The sequence below is a fragment of the Ochotona curzoniae genome, unplaced genomic scaffold (genome assembly GCF_017591425.1).
Source record: "Ochotona curzoniae isolate NIBS_2020 unplaced genomic scaffold, NIBS_Ocur_1.0 contig_1, whole genome shotgun sequence".
NCBI classification, from domain to species: Eukaryota; Metazoa; Chordata; class Mammalia; order Lagomorpha; family Ochotonidae; genus Ochotona; species Ochotona curzoniae.
In genome coordinates, this window is record NW_024464918.1 from 30,630,017 (window position 1) to 30,640,905 (window position 10,889).

Consider the following 10,889-nt stretch of genomic DNA (forward strand, 5'->3'; position numbering starts at 1 on the left):
TCTTTCTCAACAACACAAGATGGAATCTGGCCTTATCTAAGTTGGACCTTAGAGCGGGTGGACTACATCCTTCACTTGCAAGCAGGTGTCTGAAGCCCAGGACCTAGCCCTCCAATGTGGGAAATCACAGAGGCTCAGTCATCCCAGGTAGTCATGGCAGCATGCACAAGTGCCAGCTGCCCATTTGCAGACATGCTCAGTAAATGACAAAGCACACATCTTCAATGCAAGCCCACCGGGAGCTCCTCAAACACTCTCAATCCAGCCAGGCTAAATTAAGAGCAACAGGATACACAACCATGTTCACAGGCCAGAATAAAGCCTGCTGCCTTTCCAAGTTATACCAGTAACATTCTTGGAGCTCAGGATCTCCCAGGAGCTGTCTCAAGGATAGCCGTCCATCTCAGTTTCACCAGAGTTAAAATGTACTAAATTAAAAGGCAAGGGAAGAATAGGGGTGGGGCTTGGAATATGCTGCAGTTGTAATGTCTGGACACGTCCGACATGTCTCTCCTGCCCACACCACAAACTCACCACTGCCTCTTTTTCTGTCTTTCAGTAAGCTTCACACCAGTCCTCTAACAGCTGTGGCAATCTTTCCTTTTAGGAGTTATTGGGAAACTACGCCATCAGCTACACTGTGTAACAACAGAGGCTGTTGGATCATTTAAAAAAAAACACCAGGGAGGAAATCAATTTGTATTTGAAAGTTCAGTATTGGATGAGTTTGGAAATACTCTAACTTGGAGATAAAGCAAGCTGGCTATGCAACAGAAGGGTGTCTTCATTCATACACAATAGCCACTTGGCTATCTTTCTCATGGAATCACCCTGTAGATGTGCTTTCCAATGAAGATTCCTCACTGTACAGGCGGGGAAATACAAGTTCGAGAAAGTCAGACATGATCCAAGAGAACACAGCTGACAGAGCCAGAATTCCAGGCTGCCTCTCTCCAAAACTCTTTATTTTCCCTGGGCTGTGTGCAGGGGTCAGCTCTTCCACATCTCTTGACCTTGACCTGTCCTGGGAGGGTTGCCCACAGGACTCTTCAGGTTCCCACACATTCTACATGAATCTCTTCACAGTAATTTTGGCTTGTGTAGTGGATAAGCTGTGAGTTCCGGAATGCAAATGTTTTGCCCTGCGCATCTGGATGTTCCTGGCATCCACTGCCAAACCAGCGACATGCATTGGAAGGTAACAGTGGTGCCAACTAAGTGCAGTAAAAGTTGTTCACGCTCTCAGGGCAGTACACATTACCACAAACATGGAACTTTGCTTATTTTAAGCTACCAAATTAGTCAATATTAGTGCTCACTTCGGCAGCACATATACTAAAATTGGAACGATACAGAGAAGATTAGCATGGCCCCTGCGCAAGGATGACACCCAAATTAGTCAATATTAGAAGTTTCCTGTTTTCAACACTGCATGTTCTCTAGAAGGAAGAAAAAAATAAAGACTTTCCTATTTTGTTAGGTTGCATCAAAATGAGTAGAGTGTTGAACAATGGTTTTGACAATAGATGTAAAGTCTGTATTTCTGTCAGATATTTGTTTCCCAAATATGTTTCCTAAAAGGCATGAAGGTAGGTGTACTAAAATGTGTCACAGAAGTGCTTTAATTTTAAAAATAATTCCTTAATTTACTGTGCATAGTAGGAAACTTCAAGTTTTGTGAAAAATTGTTGTGTCAGAATATCATTATCTTAATAATCAGCAACCTACCTGCTTTTTTAAAAAAAATTTAATTTTATTTGAAAGATTTATGGAAAGAAGGTAAGATAGAAAAAGTCTTGCATTCACTAGTTTGCCCTCCCAATAGCTACAACAACTGGAGCTGAGCTGATCTAAAGCCAAGAGTCAGGAGCCTCTTCCTTATCTCCCATGCAGGTGAAGGATCCCAAGCACTTGGGCCGTCCTCCACTACTTCCCTAGCCAGAAGCAGGGAACTGGATCAGAAGTGAAGCAGCTGGGATTTGATCCGGTTCCCACATGGGATGCTGGTGCCACAGGTGGAAGATTCGCCTGTTGAGGCACCATGCCAGCCCTTACCCAACTGCTTCAAAAGAAAAGAGCAAAAACGCTTTGCATGAACTATGGATCATTATATCTATATGCTTGGAAATCTTTCAAAAATTATATCTAAAAAAAAAATTGGTACCCGAGGTTGTAACAGGACTTCAGATAGTTGAAGTTGGCGAACATTTTCTTTTATTTTGCTTTCATCCATATGTTAATGATTTCATAATAATCATCTAGTATCACATTGCTCTTCTTATGCAAAATGATGTAGATTTCAATGATTGGCATTTTTTGTTTTTAAGTCTGCAAAGTACCTGGCCCAGTAAATCTGTTCCTTACCCAGTTTCTTATCACTTCTTAAGAAACAATGTGGGGGTGCTGGTGTGGTTGCCTAGTGGCCTAAGTCCTCACCTTGCATGCACCAGGATCCCATATGGGTGCTAGTTCTAATCCTGGTGGTCCTGCTTCCCATCCAGCTCACTGCTCATGGCCGGGGAAAGCAGCTGAGGACAGCCCAAAGCCTTGGGACCCTGCACCGGCGTGAGAGACCTAAAAGAGGCTCTGGGCTCCTTGTTTTAGATTAGCTCAGCTCCAGTCATTGCAGCCACTTGGGGAGTGAACCAGCAGATATATTTTCCTCTCTGTCTCTCCTCCTCTCTGTAAATCTGCTTTTCCAATAAAAATAAACAAACAAATTTTTAAGAAGGAAACAATGTAGAGACTGCTATGTGGTGTAACAGGTAAAGCTACCGCCCATAATGCCTGCATCCCATGTGGGCACTGCTTCATGTCCCAGCTGCTCCACTTCCAATTACCCTCCGTGCTGATGGCCTGTGAAAACAGCAGAAGATGACCCAGGCGTTTGGGTCCCCGCCTCCCATGTGGGAGAGCTGGATGAAGCTTCTGACTCCTGGCGCCTGACTTTGGCCTGCTAGTATAGCTCTTGCACCACCTGGGGAGTGAACCAACAGATGGAACATCTTTCTCTCTAACTCTACCTTTCCAACAAATCTTCAGAGAGAGGGAGAGAAGCTGGAGTACAGGAGGAAACCACAGGATGGGAGGTCAGAAAAATCCAGTTTTGCTATAGAAGCACTATTTGTGAATCATGGAACCTAGCTCTGGGCTACGGCAGGGCTCCAGCTGCTCAGAGGCCACATCCTCACTGCCACAGGAGCAGCACTCCAAGAAGAAAAGGAACCCCTCACTCATTGCCTTTGTGACCGACAGCAGGGTTACAAGGAGAGCTGGAAAGGAATGAGGATGCCAAGGCAGCAGCAGTTTATCAAGAGACTCAAGTGAAAGATGGGTTTCATTGCTTTCCACCTGAAGAAGAAGCAAATCAGTGCAAACGAGAGTGAGCAGCTCAGCCAGGTGGGAACACGGGAGCCCTCCCTTCATCCTAGAATCCAGCCCTCCAGTTGCAGACCAAAGCAGCACCACTCTAAGGTGTGGCTGTGTGTCCTGATACTCATTCACATTCTGCCAAGCTTCTACAGGGCCCATTCTGACTGCCGACCTGGAGGGTCCTTCTCTCCTTGGAGAAGCACACTTAGATACCACTGAGCCAGGCAGGCCAAGCTGGGCGCCCGGGATCATCTGTATGTCAGAGCCCTTTCAGCAGGGATCAAGTTCCTCGCTCTGCACTCTCTCAAGCTCTGGGATCCACTGGAAAGGCTGGTGATGGCTTGCCAATGCCTACCTGTGTCTGCTGTGCTTTGCTCCCTGTCATCTCGAAAGCTGAGGAATGAGGCAAACAGCGCCTTCGCCTATTTACAGCCACAGTGCATTCAAGGCCAAGGTCAATTTTTTCATCAAGTAGATAGTGGTCCAAGAATTGCAACTCAGGGTCCAAGGAGGCATTCAAACTACATTTGGGTTTGCTTAAAAGCAGGAAGCAAACTAAACACAAGCAAGGCTTCGGGCATGGTTGGCTCGTCTCCGTCTTGGAGCACCCATCCTGTATACTGCCTGCCCAGGTGAGCCTTCATAGGTGGCAGGTGCACTTGCCTACTGCTGGCTGCCCCAGTGCACAGGCCCAGGCCTGAGCCTGCCCCAAACACCAGGAGGCATTCAGAGCAGACAATAGGCCCTTGAGCTCCAGTGGGGAGAGGGGAAGGGAGGAAGGAGAGAGCAGCTTGCAGGCTGTTGAAATGTGCATCACTGGGGCGGCTGCTGAAGCAGGCTCCCAGAGACACCAGCTCCTGCCTGCCCAGGAGGCTGCGGCTGCATCCCGCCTTCCTGCGGCCCCTGCTCTCAGGGCCCCAGCTGGGTGCCCTGCATCCGAGCTTTTGTGTGTGGTGGGCTTTCTTGGAGGCCACCAGCCTCAAGAGATGCTTCACTTAAAGACACAGTTCCGGCATGGCACCCACACTACCCCAGGAATGCAGTCCCGTTGTTTTTGTTTAAAGGGGTCGTCAGGACCTGTAGTGCGCATGTGTCACAGACTGCTTCAGTAGGAAGACAGCAGCTGCATGTGCATTAAAACCGGTTCCCTCTTTGGAAACAAAGTAAACACCCTCTTCATAGGCGCCTGAGTGGCACCTGCTTACCACCAGCCCCCGACAGATGGGAGAGTCTTGAGAAAAGTATTCTTTTTCAGAGGAGGGGAGAGATTTCTCTAACTTTGGAGTATAAAGGTGTAAAACAGATTTACTTTGAGCTGATTCAGGTTGAAAGCATGGTTTGCCATGAGCCATACAATCTCACATCATCAATCAAAGCCAAGCCATCTGCAGGTGGCAGCGTGTTGATCCTTAAACATTTTCATATGCTCAAGCCTAGGTGCACAATTCAAAACCAAGACCTTGCACGATGCAGGAGGAGAAACACGTGGAGAATCAGACATGGCCCGGCACTCGTCTTCCTCTATACTTCCTATATAGAAACAGCAGAGCCAGGCGCTCAGGGGTTGCCACATACAAGTGGAAATGCAAAGGCAGGCTGTGGTTTCCTGTGGAATCAGATGGTGGATCTATTTTCTCACTAGAAAATCGCCCCCACCAGGCCTGGATCAAACTGAGAGCTAGTGACCCACTCCATGCCTCTGCTGCCTGCGCCAGCCAGTCCTGTGTAATTCTGCAGAGGAGGTCTTTCATGAGTTCAAGAAAGGACCCTGTGACTAAAACCTGGAAGACTTTGTGACTGCATTTTCCTGATCTCCACCCCACCCTCCCACTCCTCTAACATTTCTAACGTTGGCAACCTGATGCTGGAATTCAGGGGTTAAGCAACTTTTGGGTGTAGCTGGAGTGGAGTTTTCCACACTGTACTCCTCCACTGGGACCCCTTCCGCACTGTTCCACTTCTCACTGTCTTTCAGGCTGTGATCCTGAGGTCAAGGTTCAGGAGAGCTTTCCCCAGGTGATGGGAACTGTAGAAACAGCACGTGGTCACATTTCCTGAGCCCCTGCTTTGTCGCTGCCAAGGTCATTTCTGTCTATCAAAGAGGCACAGGGAAGTGGCAAAGGGGGTTGTGTGGGTTCACACACAGGACAGGCTTGGGAGAGGGAGCACATTATAACACCAACCTCGAAGTCCCAAGGAAAACGTCAGTGACGACCAGCTACACCCCCTGTGCCATCTGTGTTATGCTGAACTCATTAGAAATCACTGGAGCTTCTCACTTGTCCCATAAGAAGTTGGTCTGCAAGTGTGTGTGCCACCAGCACTGGCATTGACGCAGCCCTGGGACGTGAGATGCAAACATGTCTGACAATTGTTGGAAAAAGATCGATCCATTGGTTGATTGATTAATTTGAAAGGCCAACTTACAGAGAAAGAGAGGCAGAGATCTTGTATCTGTTGCTTCACTCCCCCAAATTCCCACAACATCCAGGTCTGGGCCAGGCCAAACCCAGAGGCCAGGAACTCCATCCTGGTATCCCATGTAGGTGACAATTTCTAAAGTACTTGAGCTAACACCTGCTGCCCGCCCAGATGAATGAAAGGGAAGCTGCACAGGTAGCTGAGCTGGAACTCAATCCCAGGCATTGCAATATGGGACACAGGTGCTCCAATTGGCAGGATAATCTACCTCCCTACAACACCTGCCCTACACAGAGAGCCTTTGAGCCTAATGATTTTATAGTGTAGACTTGAGGCAGTTTATCAAAATATGCACGTGACAAAATGACAGCTGGTTCAAAGACATCACAGACCTTCATTTCCAATCAATGGCTTCATTTCCTTCCCTCTGAAGTACCTCAAGTCACTCTATTTCGTTGTCATAAATTGTACCATAATCTTCCACTGATATGCAAGTTGTGATTGAGAAAAGGAGATTGCTGTAATCTCCTTATTTTTCTCTTCAAAAGCCTCCTGGGGGCCCGGCGCGGTGGCGCAGTGGTTGAGGTCCTTCGCCTTGCACGCCCCGGGATCCCATATGGGCGCCAGTTCTAATCCTGGAAGCCCAGCTTCCCATCCAGCTCCCTGCCTGTGGCCTGGGAAGGCAGTCGAGGACGGCCCAAAGCTTTGGGACCCTACACCCTGGGGGAGACCCGGAAGAAGTTCCTGGATCCTGGCTTCGGATCGGCATAGCGTTGGCCATTGCGCTCACTTGGGGAGTGAATCATGGGACGGAAGATCTTCCTCTCTGTCTCTCCTCTCTGTATATCCACTTTTCCAATAAAAAAAAATTTTAAAATAAATCTTAAAAAAAAAGCCTCCTGGATGATCACATGCAAAAAAAAAAAAGAGAGAGAGAGAGAGTAAAAAGAGTATGACATTTTTCTTCCAATATTTGTCAGTGAAATGGACTCCAAAAGTGGTACTGGCTCCCCTCAACTCCCTGCCTGTCCCCAGTCACCACTGCCAAATAGAGAGAGAGAGATCGAGATTGCCACTGACCACAGCATTTCAGAAGGAAGAGAACGAAGCTTAGAACCTAAGACTTCTGAGAGGAGGATCAGTAAGCAGGTGGATTCTTTCCTTGATACAAAACCAATTCACCCGTGTTGACAAAGCTTCGGTACCTTCTCTTAGTGTGGACAACACAACTGTTAGCCCACAGCATCGCAGGCAGTTCCAGGCTTCATTGCTGCCGCTTCGATTTTTTTTTTTAAGATTTATTTATATTTTTATCACAAAGTCAGATATACAGAGAGAAGGAGAGACAGGAAGATCTCCCATCCAATGACTCACTCCCCAAGATGACCGCAACAGCCAGTGCTGCACCGATCTGAAGTCAGGAGCCAGGAACTTCTTCCAGGTCTCCCACGCAGGTGCAGGGTCCCAACGCTTTGGGCCATCCTCAACTGCTTTCCCAGGCCACAAGCAGGGAGCTGGATGGGAAGCAGGACCACCACCGGGATTAGAACTGGCAACCATATGGGATCCTGGCATGTGCAAGGCAAGGACTTTAATCACTACACTATTGTGCCGGGGTTAACCAAAACGCTTTCTGAGCAGTTTCTGATGGTTGCCAGCAAAAGAACTTTGACCAGGAAAACTCCACACCCAGCATGATTTTTTTTTTCAAAATTTTTTTCAGATTATTTTTAAAGGCAGAGTTACAGAGAAAGAAAAGAGAGAGACAGAGAGAGGGGCTCACGTACTCGGACCATCTTCTGCAGCTTTTCAAAGCACATTAGCAGGAAGCTGGATCAGAAGTGGAGTGGCACCTAGCGGGGCAAAGTGAGACTTCATCCGCTACGACACAATCCTGGCCCCTCCTGCGGCCCTCCTGACTGGATGTGCACGTGTGCAGCTGTGTGTGGTGTGGGTGTGCATGAATGGGATCATCAATGCCAACGTCCGTCTTTCCTTCTGTCTGTGGATGCTGCATTCCTCCTCTGTAGCATCCATGGGTGGGGGGCTGAACCAGTAGATAAAATACCTCTCCATCTCCTTTTTCCCGGGAACTCTGCCTTTCAAATGAAAATATCTCTTTTTTAAAAAGGAAAGCTCCAAAATAAAACCTAGTAGATGCCACCTGTGTTCAACTCTGGGCGCTGGAATGATAGCTAACGTGTATTCCTTCTTCATACTCTATGCAATTTTCACAAAATTCAGAGGTACACACTTATTCTTTGTATATGATAATGTTTCCAAAGTTCATCTTACTTCTTCTAAGAAACCAGCTTTATTAACCTCTTCTGTCCTAACCTCTAGTAACGAATTTATTAACATCCAACTGATATTTTCTGAGCACGGGCTATCTGGCAGCCTCTGACCTGGGTCATGAGAACCAAATGCTGAAGGAACTTAAAATACAGAGAGGGCATTCAAAATCATCAGCAACGTTCTAGCCCAGATAAAACATCAACAGAGTTACCCAAGCCAGGACACTGGAGCTCTGACCAAAGGACTTGACTCACATTCTGGCATCTACACCACAGCTATGCCTGGGTTGCAGTTTCCCTGGCATGAGTTGGCACCAGAGCTGATGTGTGGCCTGAACCATGAGCCAACTGGCTATCTCTCCTCTCTTGGAGATTTCAGCCTGAATCCTATCAAGTTCCTGATGAAATGAGGCATTTTTGTTTCTCATGAAATGCTGGAGGGGGAACAAAGGACATGAATCATGTCACCAAATCCAGGATTATTTCACCACCAAAGACCATCAAGTACAAGTCACGGGATGCCAGCTCATTGTGTTACTCAAATATTTCCTTCTCAACAGAATCAGTGGTTAAAAAAAAAAAAGTGAATAAGCCCTTGGGTAAAAAAAAAAAAAAAATTAAAGTGGCAAAATCCAGGAGGAAAACGGGATATCAAATATGCTTCTGGAATCTTCCTCTGGTTGTCTCGCATACTTTCTGGACTCTGAGACCCTCTTTTATTCTGCTTTACCGTAACTCCACAGCCCTCGGGGGAGGGGACCTCAGCCTCAGGGCTTGTGAAGTGGACTCCGGGCTACCTTCTCCCAGTTACCCCCATAATGAGACAGGAGAGTGCGAGGTGCCCCACGCACACAGGTGAGGCTCTAAAGACAGGAAGGACCCACACTTTCTCCCTTATTCCTGCTCCTCCCCACATTCTGAGGGTGTCACAGATTCCTTCTCTTGTACACAACACAGACTCACAGTCCTGATGCTGGCTTTGGGAGTGAGGGCTTAATACAGCTTCAACTAAACACACCTCTTCAAACTTGCACTTGAACAAGAAAGCAAAATATCTCCCCACCCAAACCGACTTGTGTGCAGTGTCCTTTCCCCAAGCCCTCAACATGGGGAGTTTTGTTTCACATTTCTCTCCCTCCTCGTGCCTGCCCAAGCCATGGTGATTACCTATCCACAAGCCACGGACCAACCTTTGTATTACCCTAACGTTAACTGCAGTGTGTCTCTTTGCCTAACCATAACCAGCACAGGCTCCAAGGACCCTCTGGCTCATTAGTAGCACATCCAGTAGGCAACTAGGACCTAATACGCAAGAGTCAGAATGACACAAGCTCAAGTTCCAGAATAGCCCCCTTCTGCCAGTAACACCGAGTCTCAATTCAGCACTGACATTCTGTCTCTCAGTCAACTTTCCATGACCCTAAATCCAACTGGCATTCTTGGTGTGCAGCCCTTGCAACTCCACAAGAAAACCTTGGCTACATGCAGCCTTTTGGGGCGCATTCGTCCCCCCTGCTTGCAGTTCAGCCCGTCTGCTCTTCAGACACCAGGTAAGCACCCACACATGCACCTTTTCAGGACAACCACCCTCAAAGTTTCCTCTCTCCTGAATGCCTCAGTGCTTGATCACACGTCACAGTTATTCATTCATCACTTTAGTGCTAGTCTCAGAAATACACATACACAAGCAGTAGTTCTCCCTTATCTGTATGGGATATATTCCAACACCCCAGTACACCCCTAAAATCCCCGAGAGCACCACACCCCATAAAGAAGTACTGAGACCCCGAGATAGCCTTCATGGAAACCACATTAGCCACTGAGTCGCTGCAGGCAGGCAGGCAGTGCACACAGTGTGGATACGCTGGACAAACAAGTGGGGGGATGCAAAATTTCACCACACCACTCAGAACATCACACAATTTAAAACATGAGAATGATTTATTTCTGGAACTTTCCACTTACTATTTTTGAACTTCAGCCGACCACTGGTAATGGGAAACCATGCAGTGAAATGTTGGATAAGGATGGCCTCTTGCAGACAGGCTCAGGCATGTCTCCAAGCCACAATTCAGGTTCTTCTGCATTATTGATGTTCCCTATGATGCCTTGCCCAATAAAGCCATAGTGATCGTTGCTATTAGGCTGTCAGCTAGTACCTGGTCTGGGTGACAGTCCAAACTGTTTCTCAACTTGTGAGAGCCATTCCAAGGATAGTCAGTGACACAAACAGGTCATAAACACAGCTTTCAATAACAGCAGATCATGTGATGAGAATGTTATTCTGAGTTTCCTGTCACTCTTCTGAGTAAATCGAGATATTCTGTAGTGCAGTATCAGAATACCCCTTGCCACCCTCCCCCAACACAAGCTTCTCCTTTTTCACAAAAAGAGACCAGGCCTTGGTTCAGATGCAGAAATTAAAATATCAGTCAACATCTTTCTTTCTTTCTTTCTCTTTTTCTTTCTTTCTGTCTTTCTGACTTTCTGTCTTTCTATCTTCCTCCTCTTGAAGCAGTAAGATTTACTAAATTTCAGAAAGGTGACTGCACAGATGACTCAAGTCTGGAAACACTGCCTGAAAAGAATTCTTCTTGAATGTTTTCTCTCTAAACCCTAGTGATGACCTGGAACTTTACATGTGAGCAGAGCGTTGGCAGTGGACATGTTCCTGCTGGTTCTGGGGACAGGAAGAGAAGCTGGCCTGTACAGAGGGGCTGAACCAAAGACCTCAGAGTTCCATAAACACACAGTGAGCCTCACGCCAGCCGGCGTCACCCTCCACCCCGCTGCCCTTCTCTG

The 10,889-nt window shown here is 47.3% G+C and overlaps 1 non-coding gene across 1 annotated transcript; it reads left to right on the forward strand.

Moving 5' to 3' along the window:
- Nucleotides 1-1,311: 1,311 nt before the first annotated feature.
- On the forward strand, nt 1,312-1,418 carry LOC121154499. Its single transcript, XR_005883535.1, has one exon. It is a non-coding gene; the product is annotated as a U6 spliceosomal RNA (small nuclear RNA).
- Nucleotides 1,419-10,889: the final 9,471 nt, after the last annotated feature.